This window comes from Haematobia irritans, chromosome 4, assembly GCF_050003625.1.
Source record: "Haematobia irritans isolate KBUSLIRL chromosome 4, ASM5000362v1, whole genome shotgun sequence".
NCBI classification, from domain to species: Eukaryota; Metazoa; Arthropoda; class Insecta; order Diptera; family Muscidae; genus Haematobia; species Haematobia irritans.
Genome location: NC_134400.1, coordinates 189,761,753 through 189,774,084, shown reverse-complemented (window position 1 = coordinate 189,774,084; position 12,332 = coordinate 189,761,753). Strand labels below are relative to the sequence as shown.

General features: G+C 30.3%; 1 protein-coding gene across 2 annotated transcripts in view; it reads right to left on the bottom strand.

Moving 5' to 3' along the window:
• The window catches only part of LOC142234700 (uncharacterized), a 102,329-nt gene extending 90,316 nt beyond the window's left edge, over positions 1-12,013 (bottom strand). For both annotated transcript variants that reach the window (XM_075305877.1, XM_075305878.1), the window contains exon 1: positions 11,044-12,013. The gene's annotated coding sequence lies outside the window, so the exon portion shown is untranslated. The remainder of the gene's footprint in view (positions 1-11,043) is intronic.
• Positions 12,014-12,332: the final 319 nt, after the last annotated feature.

Below are 12,332 nucleotides of genomic sequence, written 5' to 3'. Positions count from 1 at the left end.
ATGACAATTAACAGAAACTGGTTTCCAGGATACAACAACAATTCTAACGCGTACATTAGTCGTGTTTTTCCTAGTTTTACGACGGGCTCATCGTTGCTTATTATATTTCATGTTAGCCTGATAATGAAACAGGCAATTGACGTCCAAATGCATTATATCTAATTATACAATTATTTTTCGAGCTTTATGGACAGATATAGATTAAGGAACATGGATTAATAGAAAAATAATTGTATAATTAGATATAATGCATTTGGACGTCAATTGCCTGTTTCATTATCAGGCTAACATGAAATGAAATCAATTTTTGATAAAATTTTCTATAGAAATAAAATTTTGACAAAATTTTCTATAGAAATAAAATGTTCACAAAATTTCCTATATAAATAAAATGTTGATAAAATTTTCTATAGAAATAAAATTTTGACAAAATTTTCTATAGAAATAAAATTTTTACAAAATTTTTTATAGAAATTAAATGTTGAAAAAATTTGCTATAGAAATAAAAAATTGACAAAATTTTCTATAGAAATAAAATTTTGACAAAATTTTCTATAGGAATAAAATTTTTACAAAATTTTTTATAGAAATAAAATGTTGACAAAATTTTCTATAGAAGTAAAATGTTGACTAAAAGCCTATAGAAATAAAATGGTGACACAATTTTCTATAGAAAAAATTTGGAAAAATTTTTCTATAGAAAAAAAATGTTGGCAAAATATTCTATAGAAATAAAATTTTGACAAAATTTTTTATAGAAATAAAATTTTGACAAAATTTTCTATAGAAATAAAATTTTGACAAAATTTTCTATAGAAATAAAATGTTGACAGAATTTTCTATAGAAATAAAATTTTGACAAACTTTTCTATAAAAATACAATGTTGACAAAATTTTCTATAGAAATAAAATTTTGGCAAATATTGGTATGGAAATAAAATGTTGACAAAATTTTCTATAGAAATAAAATGTTAACAACATTTTCTATAGAAATAAAATTTTGACAAAATTTTTTATAGAAATAAAATGTTGACAAAATTTTCTATAGAAATAAAATTTTGACAAAATTTTCTATAGAAATAAAATTTTGACAAAATGTTCTATAGAAATAAAATGTTGACAAAATTTTTTATGGAAATAAAATGTTAACAAAATTTTCTATATAAATAAAATGTTTACAAAATTTTCTATAGGAATAAAATTTTGACTAAATTTTCTATAGAAATAAAATTTTTACTAAATTTTCTATAGAAATAAAATTTTGACAAAATTTTCTATAGAAATAAAATGCTGACAAGATTTTCTATAGAAATAAAATTTTGACAAAATTTTCTATAGAAATAAAATTTTGACAAAATTTTCTATAGAAATAAAATGCTGACAAAATTTTCTATAGAAATAAAATTTTGACAAAATTTTCTATAGAAATAAAATTTTGACAAAATATTCTATAGAAATAAAATTTTGACAATATTTTTATAGAAATAAAATGTTGACAAAATTTTCTATAGAAATAAAATTTTTACAAAATATTTTATAGAAATAAAATGTTGACAAAATTTGCTATAGAAATAAAATATTGACAAAATTTGCTATAGAAATAAAATTTTGACAAAATTTTCTATAGAAATAAAATTTTGAGAAAATTTTCTATGGAAATAAAATTATGACAAAATATTCTATAAAAGTAAAATTTTGAGAAAATTTTATATTGAAATAAAATTTTGACAAAGTTTTTTATAGAAATAAAATGTTGACAAAATTTTTTATAGAAATAAAATGTTGACAAAATATTCTATAGAAATAAAATGTTGACAAAATTTTCTATAGAAATAAAATGTTGACAAAATTTTCTATAGAAATAAAATTTTGAGAAAATTTTCTATAGAAATAAAATGTTGACAAAATTTTCTATAGGAATAAAATTTTCACAAAATTTTCTATAAAGGTAAAATTTTGAGAAATTTTTCTTTAGAAATGAAATTTTGGTAACATGTTCTATAGAAATAAAATTTTGATAAAATTTTCTATAGAAATTAAATTTTGACAAAATTTTCTATAGAAAAAAAAATTTGAGAAAATTTTCTATAGAAATAAAATTTTGACAAAATTTTCTATAGAAATAAAATTTTGACAAAATTTTCTATAGAAATAAAATTTTGACAAAATTTTCTATAGAAATAAAATTTTGACAAAATTTTATATAGAAATAAAATTTTGACAAAATTTGCTATAGAAATAAAATTTTGACAAAATATTCTATAAAAGTAAATTTTACTTTTATATATTTTTTTTTATATTTTTCTTTAGAAATGAAATTTTAAATGTCTCAATAACAGAAATGATAGTATCGATTAAAAAATTAATTAAAAGACAATTATAAAATTAATTGCTCCAATTAAAAAATTAATTGATATTATTAATTTGTGTGATTGATTATTGTCTCAATTAAAAAAATTGTTGAATCAACTAATTTTTTATTGACTAATTTTTAAGACTCTTAAGACTTTATTTGGAAAAATTTTCGTGAAATTTTTTCTGTGTCCTATATCCGTAACCTAAAATACGATGCCAGAACATTGTTTTACTGGTGTCCTATCCAGGAAATCTTACAGTTCAAATCGCTTCGGGTTTCCCAGATTGCATTTTGATAAAGGATAAAATGAACACACTCGTTTTCTTCCAATGAACTCAACAAACCTAGAGTAGAGTAAACAACTTGGGCAATTTTATCAATGGTCACCAGACTGTCTGGCAAATTTACTTTTTATGTTGGTTTTTGGCCAATTTTAGTTTTCAAGTGGGCTTTTCCGTCTCGTATTGGGTCCATGTCCAATAGGCTAAGCCACAAATGCCCCATTGCCAAAATTTCAATCATGAATGAATGAATGAGTGTCGTTTAAGCCAACAAGTCGATCAACCAGTCGGTAACTAGTTTAAGCCCCATTTAATCACGGAATATAAAAATTACATGAATGAATACCAGGCGGCAGAAAAACCTAAACAAAAAAACAAAGATGCACCTCAAGAAATGCGCGTGGTTGTTTTGTCGACAATCAAACATGAACGGCACGCTCACTCACTCATTCGCTCGGTTCATTCACTTAGCGTCAATCAACCACGCGCACATAGTGCTTGGTAGGTGGGTGGTGTTAGACATTTTAGCTAAAAACAAAACTCGTTGACGGTTTTATAACACGAGAGCATTTAGGGGCTTACTATGGATAAACATTTACACTTTTGTTAGATTGTTGCAGTTGCCTGTTATGGATTTCTACGATTACTACATCTGGCTAGAATGATAATCCAACATTGTTGGCATCATCAGAGACCCTATTTCGTTATTGGTTTCTGTTTTCTGTTTTATAGGATTAGTTAGGATTACATTGGTAGCCAGGTCAATACACGAGTTTTAGTCAAGTTGTTTGTTCACGATCATTTATTCATCGTACATCTTCCGTCCCCTAACCTACAATCATGGTTTTGTGATTTTTTTCCATGTTGGCGACAATGTTTGAGAGTTTTTTGTTGTTGGTTTTTTGTCATTTACTTAAACCGTAAATCCGCCGAAAATTCATTGAAGAAGAAACTTCAATGTGGTTGCCTCATAACAGTTATGGCTTTATTTGTATTCTTATATCATATCTCCTGAGGAGTTTGGAGTTCACTATGCCAAAACAGCAATGGAGTAGATTTTTTGGCTTATAGTTGATTTTAGAGGGTCTTTATCTATTTTGCATATTCATATGAACTGCAGTTACTTTGCATTTTCCGCTATTGACGCTTCATCTACTGTTGTTGTTAACTTGCTTATCGAATTTGGTGAATTTTTCTCCAGCCTCGCAAGTGGGCTTTAATATTCGAAATAAGTTGGCGATCATCATCCACAGGAAGCTAAAGATTAGCAGATGTCATTTGGGCGATGTAGTAAAGTGAATATTAATTTGGAAAAGATTTCCATGTAATTATAAGTTTTTTATTGATATTTTGGGTTGAATAAAACAATTTATTCAGCTTAGTTGAATTTGAGGTTTTTTGTGGAAAATCTAATTCAGCTTAGCTGATTTAAAGGGTTTCATATAAAAAAACTTATTCAGTTTAGGTTAATTATCTACTCTCTTAGAAAAATATGTTTTTCATATGTTCCGATATAAACAAAATGTGTTTCGGGCACAATTTTAAAACACAATATATTTAAGTGCAAACATGTAATGTTCCTAAACTAACACTAAATGTTTGGGACGTCTATATTAATATGTTAGAATATATTATGTTTGGGGCATGAATGTTTCATACAAAATCATATGTGTGAATGCAAACATATATAAATTTACAAATTTCGTCTAAACATACATATGTTTTTGATATTTTATTCAAAGCGACAGAGAGAGTATAGAGAAAGAAATAGAGATGGAAACCGGGAGAGTTGACGAAAGATATCAACATAACACAGCGAAAGAATCAAAAGAGAACAATTTCTGTGAAACCGCTTGTATGTTGTTTCGGAAACTGTTTTATGATAAGGCCAAAAATTTGGAATAAAGAGAATAGACATTCGGAACCAAGAGAATAGACATTTGAAAAACAAACAGCATATGTTTTCGCCTTGTGAGCAGCATTTTATGTATGTGTGGACATGTGTTTTGTTTATCAATTTGGCATTATGGGCACAATTTTTTTCTTGATTCGTTAAAAGAAATCAGGGGTCTACATAAAAATAACGAAAGGACACTATACTCTATTTAGAGTTGGGACAGTAAAATGAAATAAGGAGGAAATAGTGAAAAATTACACAGTAAAATGTATAAAAACAAAGTTTAGTTCCTCTTTATTAATAAGTAGTCCACGAGGAGTTGACGGACACCTTTAAATATAAAAGCGGGCATTAAGTTCGAGTTTTGCAGCTAAAACAATTTAAAAAGTTAATTTTCTTTAAAATGAATTATTAAAGAAAAATAAAAGGCAATTTTAGAGCGATGGTGTTAAATGCTAGTAAAAAACTGTTCACGCCTAAATAAGTTTATGTTTATATATTGTAAAATTATTTATGTATGTTTATACTCGACTCCGCGTTCTTCTTTTGTTAGAGTTCTTGAATTCCTTCCAAATTTTAAAGTTTTGTATCAAAAACAGTTTTTGTTACAAAATTGTTATTTTTGCAATAAAAAATAATATTTTATCCAAAAATCAGTCAATTTCGTTTATATCAAGCACTGTTAATGACTATACATCTTTAATAACCCACATTTCGAAGTTTCATTATAAAAATTTTATATAGTATAAATATAAATGTGTAAATTAAAAAAAAAAAAAGTGTTCGGTCGGAGCAGGGATTGAACCCAAGACCCTTTGCATTCAAGACAGACATGCTAACCACTGCTCCACGTGGCAAACAAATGTATGTTTCTGTTAAATAATGTTATGTATGCATGGGCTCGTGGGCGCTGCAAACTATGCTATATAAATGTAACTTATAACGATAATTATCTGCTGGTGACCATAACAGCTACGTAGCCCAGTGGATAGTGTGTTGGCTTACAAACTGTATGGTCCTCGGTTCGATTCTCCGTGCAGGCGAAAGGTAAAATTTATAAAAGTGAATACTTTCTTCAACATTATTTGTATTACAGAAAAAGGTGCCAGGAACTAAAATATTTCGTGGAAGTGAAAATTACGAGTATGTTAGGGAGTGAGCACAATCGTCTTTGGGAAAAAATTTTCCAAGCATATAATATTTTTGGGCTCAAAATGTTTCCAAACATATAATATGTTCACATAAAACAAACATATTAATGTTTCGGCAGTATCCAATAATATATGTGCTTCCTGCAAAATATGTTTGAAAAATATGTTAGAGAAGTGATTTTTTTTGAGGGTTTAGCAGTTATTCTAAAGGCACAACATCAAAAAAACTTCCACAAATGACCTCCCAAAGGTGTTCTTTATTTTAATTAAAAAGTTCTATTAATTCAACTTTTTATAACTTTTTTTTTTTATACCTTCCACCATAGGATGGGAGTATATTAACTTTGTCATTCCGTTTGTAACACATCGAAATATTGCTCTAAGACCCCATAAAGTATATATATTCTGGGTCGTGGTGAAATTCTGAGTCGATCTGAGCATGTCCGTCCGTCCGTACGTCTGTTGAAATCACGCTAACTTCCGAACGAAACAAGGTATCGACTTGAAACTTGGCACAAGTAGTTGTTATTGATGTAGGTCGGATGGTATTGCAAATGAGCCATATCGGTCCACTTTTACGTATAGCCCCCATATAAACGGTCCCCAAAATTTGGCTTGCGAGGCCTCTAAGAGAAGCAAATTTCATCCGATCCGGTTGAAATTTGGTACATGGTGTTAGTATATGGTCTCTAACAACCATGCAAAAATTGATCCACATCGGTCCATAATTATATATAGCCCCCATATAAACCGATCCCCCGATTTGGCTTGCGAGGCCCCTAAGAGAAGCAAATTTCATCCGATCCGGCTGAAATTTGGTACATGGTGTAAGTATAGGGTCTCTAACAACCATGCAAAAATTGATCCACATGGGTCCATAATTATATATAGCCCCCATATAAACCGATCCCCTTATTTGGCTTGCCGAGCCTCTAAGAGAAGCAAATTTCATCCGATCCGGTTGAAATTTGGTACATGGCGTTAGTATGTGGTCTCTAACAACCATGCAAAAATTGGTCCACATCGGTCAATAATAATATATAGCCCCCATATAAACCGATCCCAATATTTGAACTCCGGAGCCTCGTGGAAGAGCAAAATTTAACCGAATCGGTTGAAATATGATACGTGGTGTTAATATATGGCCTCAAACATCCATGCAAAAATTGGTCCACATCGGTCCATAATTATATATAGCCCCCATATAAACCGATCCCCAGATTTGACCTCCGGAGCCTCGTGGAAGAGCAAAATTTAACCGATTCGGTTGAAATATGATACATGGTGTTAGTACATGATATTTAACAACCATGCCAAAAGTGGTCCATATCACTCCATAATCATATATAGCCCCCATATAAACCGATCCCGAGATATGGTTTTGGAGCCACTTGGAGGAGAAAATTTCATCCGAGTCAGTTGAAATTTGGTACATTGTGCTAGTATATGACCGTTAACAACCATGCCTAACTAGGTCCATATCGGTCTATAGTTATATATGGCCCTCAGATAAATCGATCCCCAATCACACAAAAATTGGTACATATCAAGTTCATAATTGTTTATAGCCCACATATAAGCGACCTCCATATTTTAATTCTGGCTCTCTACGTACCGTGCAAAAGTCCATATCGATTCGTAATTATTTGTAGACTTACCTATACATACCTTTTTTGTCTAATATATACCATGTATGGACTAACTCACAATTTAGAAAACGATGTTAAGAAGTTTTAAGATACCACAACCCAATTAATTCGATTGTGGATGACAGTTTTTCGTAGAAGTTTCTACGCAAACGATACAAATTATTTGAATTTAGTCGAAAAAATGTTAAATTCATTCTAGGAAAATTACGAATTTTTAAAATATTTGATATCAAATGTTTCAGGCAACCGTTCACTGAAAAAAATATTGTCGTGAGGTCAAAGAATTCATGTCTTTAAAATACGAATGTAGATTTTGCTTAGCATAGAAGGCCATTTCTCTAATATAAAGTTTGTTTCCTTGTCCAAAAGTCAATAAACTTTTCAATGAAGTCGTATTGTCCTTATAATTAAGTGATTTCGCTAAAAAATGGGTATCATTACATGAAAGAAAAAATGTTTGGGATAAGGTCAACTTGACCTTATCTACTTGTATTCTCCGCTTCTTTGGCTCGGAATCAATACCAAAATGTTTAAAGCAAAGACAAAATATTTGGAACCGGGAATGGGTATCATTACATGAAAGAAAAAATGTTTGGGATAAGGTCAACTTGACCTTATCTACTTGTATTCTCCGCTTCTTTGGCTCGGAATCAATACCAAAATTTTTAAAGCAAAGACAAAATATTTGGAACCGGGAATGCTTTTTTTCAGTGTTGGAATGCATTAAAAATTATAAAATATTATAAAATTTATTTATTTGGCAAAATATCATAACATTTTTTAATTCTCAGCCAAAACACTGAATTCGGATCACACCTTAAAAAGTGATGCAAATGGCTTTTGAAATTGTGGACATCCGTCCTATGACAAGCCATTGTTAAATTCATCGCGTCTGCGCCAATTTTGCACAACTTCCGGATACAAAAAGTATATTTTCACTATTTTTCTGGCGACGCTGGGATGTCGATATCATTCATTTCCAAATTTTGTGTCCTAATTTTAATAAAAAAAAAATTTTAAGAAAAGATTTTAAACTTTCCTTTAATTAAAATTTCATTAGTTTAAAGAAATGTGTCCATAATATTGTGTAAATTGTGTATCCCAAAATTTAGGTTGCGTAATCTTTAATACCACGTAAATATTTTTTCAGTGTACCTGAATAGCTTTAGTACCCAGCAAAAAAAATTGAAAGTTGTTCCACAAACATTTCTTTTAAAGCCCATCCCACGGAGCCACCGTGGTGCAATGGTTAGCATGCCCGCCTTGCATACACAAGGTCGTGGGTTCGATTCCTGCTTCGACCGAACACCAAAAAGTTTTTCAGCGGTGGATTATCCCACCTCAGTAATGCTGGTGACATTTCTGAGGGTTTCAAAGCTTATCTAAGTGGTTTCACTGCAATGTGGAACGCCATTCGGACTCGGCTATAAATAGGAGGTCCCTTGTCATTGAGCTTAACATGGAATCGGGCAGCACTCAGTGATAAGAGAGAAGTTCACCAATGTGGTAACACAATGGACTGAATAGTCTAAATGAACATCGGGCTGCCACTATATCTAACCTAACCTAAGCCCATCCCAGAATCCCCATCGATTTTTTTCCACTCCCGATGCAGTCCTTTTGGACATGTCCACAAACATTTCTTCTAAAGCGCATCTTGGGATCCCCCAATGATTTTTTTCTACTTCCGCTGCCGTCCTTGTGGACAAGTATTAGAAAGTACGCAATCTGGCTATTTTAAGTGCAAATTTGAACAATTAAATTTTACAAAAAAAAAAAAAAATAGAAAATTAAAATTTATAAAAAATAATAATAAACAAAAAATAAATTTCATCCCCGCTGGGATTTGAACCTGTGCCGTTTGACTTTTTCGCTGCAATGGAAGTTCTTTTGAGAAGGTTTTGTAAATTACGAGAATTTTTAATTTTTTTGTTGATTTTTAATAGAAAAAAATATATTTATACGAAAATATATGCCGAAAATAAAAAATAAAAACGATGCATAACATAAACAAATTGTTTAGAAAACTATTTGATAAAAACTTGCCGCTAGTGAGATTTGAACCTGCGTTTCTTATTTTTTCGTTCATATTAATAAAGAACATCTCGAGAAGTAATTAGAATTTTATTCTTTGGTGTCGTATTACGATCATATCACAAACATTTTAATTGACCTTTCAACGCTTTATGTTCAATGGCGTTTGTGGCTGAGTGTGCTAAGGCGTTGTGTTATGGTGCCATTAAATCCAGGCTCAACCCCTGGTGGGAGCGAAAAAGTTTTTCAAATTGTAAAAAATTAGATAATAGGAAAATAATAGTGTAATAAAAAATATGGTTTAAAAAAAATGAATTTCATTTTGTTGAAAAAAAAAATTGTTTTTCGCTTTTTAAATGTCTTCATTCAAATTAACTTCCAGGGCACAACTTCTAAAGCAATGCAAAGGATCCAAAAAGGGAGTACTTCCGTCCTATGACAAGTCCATGTAAAATTCATTGGAGATGCTCCAAGTTTGCAATACTTCCGGATCACAGATTGGGGTTCCAAACTACTTTTTTGAAAGCTCTTTTTTTGCTGGGTATAATTCTTTGCAAAACGAGTATGAAAAAGTTTTAAATGAGATCTGTGTCCTAATTTTAATTTTATTCATCCTAGATTTAAAGCCAGCTTGGGACCTACTAAAAAAAATATGATCATTTTAAGGAAGGCGCATCTTTAGATCGAAATCAATATCATAATCCTTAAGTGAAGGTCAAAGTCTTTGGATCCCTGTAAACTTTATTTGTTTGAGTGTAGAAATGGTATGAGAAACAAAAGATTTTTCTAAGATTATTCACTTCCCGGAAAAAAAGCGTCGCCTAAAAAAGTAATGAAAATGTTCTTTTTTGATCCGGAAGTGGTGCAAAAATGACGCAGAAGCGATGAATTTAACATGGGCTTGTCATAGGACGGAAGTCCTCCATTTTAGCTGATGCACTGAATTTGGATCACTTCTTTAGGTGTGATCCGAATTCAATGTTTGGATGTAAATTAAAAAATTCTGTGATTTTGTAAGCTTGTAAACAATAAAACAAAATGTCGCTGGGACAAAATCTATCAGCTGTCAACTGAGCACATTTGAAATTGTACCAAGCTTAAAATGGTTGCAATACATATCAGCCACCCTACGACGGCTACCAAAATTGAAAATTGATTTTTTATTGCTTGGTCGATTGGTAGAAATAAAATTTTGACAAAATTTCCTATAGAATTAAAATTTTAAGAAAATTTTCTATAGAAATTAAATTTTGAGAAAACTTTCTATAGAAATTAAATTTTGAGAAAACTTTCTATAGAAATAAAATTTTTAGAAAATTTTCGTTAGAAATATATTTTGTATTTTTTGGAGAAAAATTTCTATACAAATAAAATTTTACAAAATAAAATTTTTTTGGGTTGGTAGTAAAATTTTCTCCAAATTTTGGTAGATTATTTTTTGGCTCGAGTGGCAACCGTGATACTGACCCAGATGTCAATATTTAGGCAAACTGGATTAAAAGTATGTTTCTTGCCAAACTGTTTTCTGTAATCTTGTGTGAAGTAAATTCCTCTGACAACCCATGGGATTATAGAGCCATTGGCTCTAGGAACCTTTGCTTTGCGATTCTATTATTGATAAATATAATAAATACTATAGTAAATAAAAAAATACCTTATTCACAGTTATACTCACAAAAGATAATGAAGCGTTGCGAAAAAAACGGTAAGGATTTTTTTGTTTTGTTTTGCTGATGCCGATTGTAAATGAAGATAAGTCTCCACTGCTTTGTGGTTAGACTAAATTATGATGGACTATTATTGTAGATATGTCCAAACAAATGGTGCTTCAGATAAAAAGAAACTCCATAGCCATGGTTATCACGAAGAAGAAGGTATTCAGTTTCATGGAATATTTCAAGATGTCAATCACTCTACTTCACAGTAGTCGAGACAACTAGACGACAACATTAGATTGTCACAAATCACTCACGCATATAATTTGCGATATCATGGATGGCACTTTCCAAGAACTATGGTCTGTAATTTTCAAAACATACACATATTGAGAATTCATAATATAAACATTTATCAAATAATGGTTATTAAAATTCCATCTAATAAAATTACATTTGTGTTTTTCCTGATTACACTTCATTAATTAAAATTAATTTTTAAATTTTCTATTTGCCACTCAAAAAAAAAAACATTAAATTAATTTTAATTTCATTTGAATTAAATCTCAAGTTTGTTTTTTTCATTCTTCCAGACAGCTTGCATAAAAAACGCAATAAAATTTTTTAGCACTATTTCTTATCGTTGATGAGCATTTACCATTGTTTTTATACACACACACACACACGCACTATATATTTATTTTGTTTGATTTTTTAAATATTTTCAATTTCCTTCTTCATGTCAATGAAATTTCAAACAAGCAAAAAAAAACTGTGACACCTATTTGTTTTTATTTTATTATACTCTCGATGAGGCGTGAAACAGATCAGTAATAAAACAGACATCCAGCATCATTTAAGATTGAATTTTTATAGTTTTAAAAATAAACTGAAATATTCAATTTTTATTCACTCCACTATATTCATTCCACGGTTAACGTTTAAGCGATTTTTTTTTTTCAAAGTGCGATCGTATGCGACCGCTACGAGCCAATGTTTTCAAGCAACTAATCTTAGCGAATGTTGTGTTTTGTATTAGGGAGGGGGGCTCACCATCGATCAACTCTCTATGGTGGGTTTTCGTATGTCATCCTCATCCGGTGAAATACTCACCCCACTCGAATGCATGCAGAAATATAAAGGCCCACACATATGGGGTATACGGTACTCAAACAAACAACTCGCTCTTTTTCTCTGACTCTCTGGTTACATATAAACAAAGCACACATGTGCTGTAATCAACTCCCCCATACCATGCTATCAACAACCTGTACACATTGACTTTAAATTGCAAAAAAAAACAAAGCAT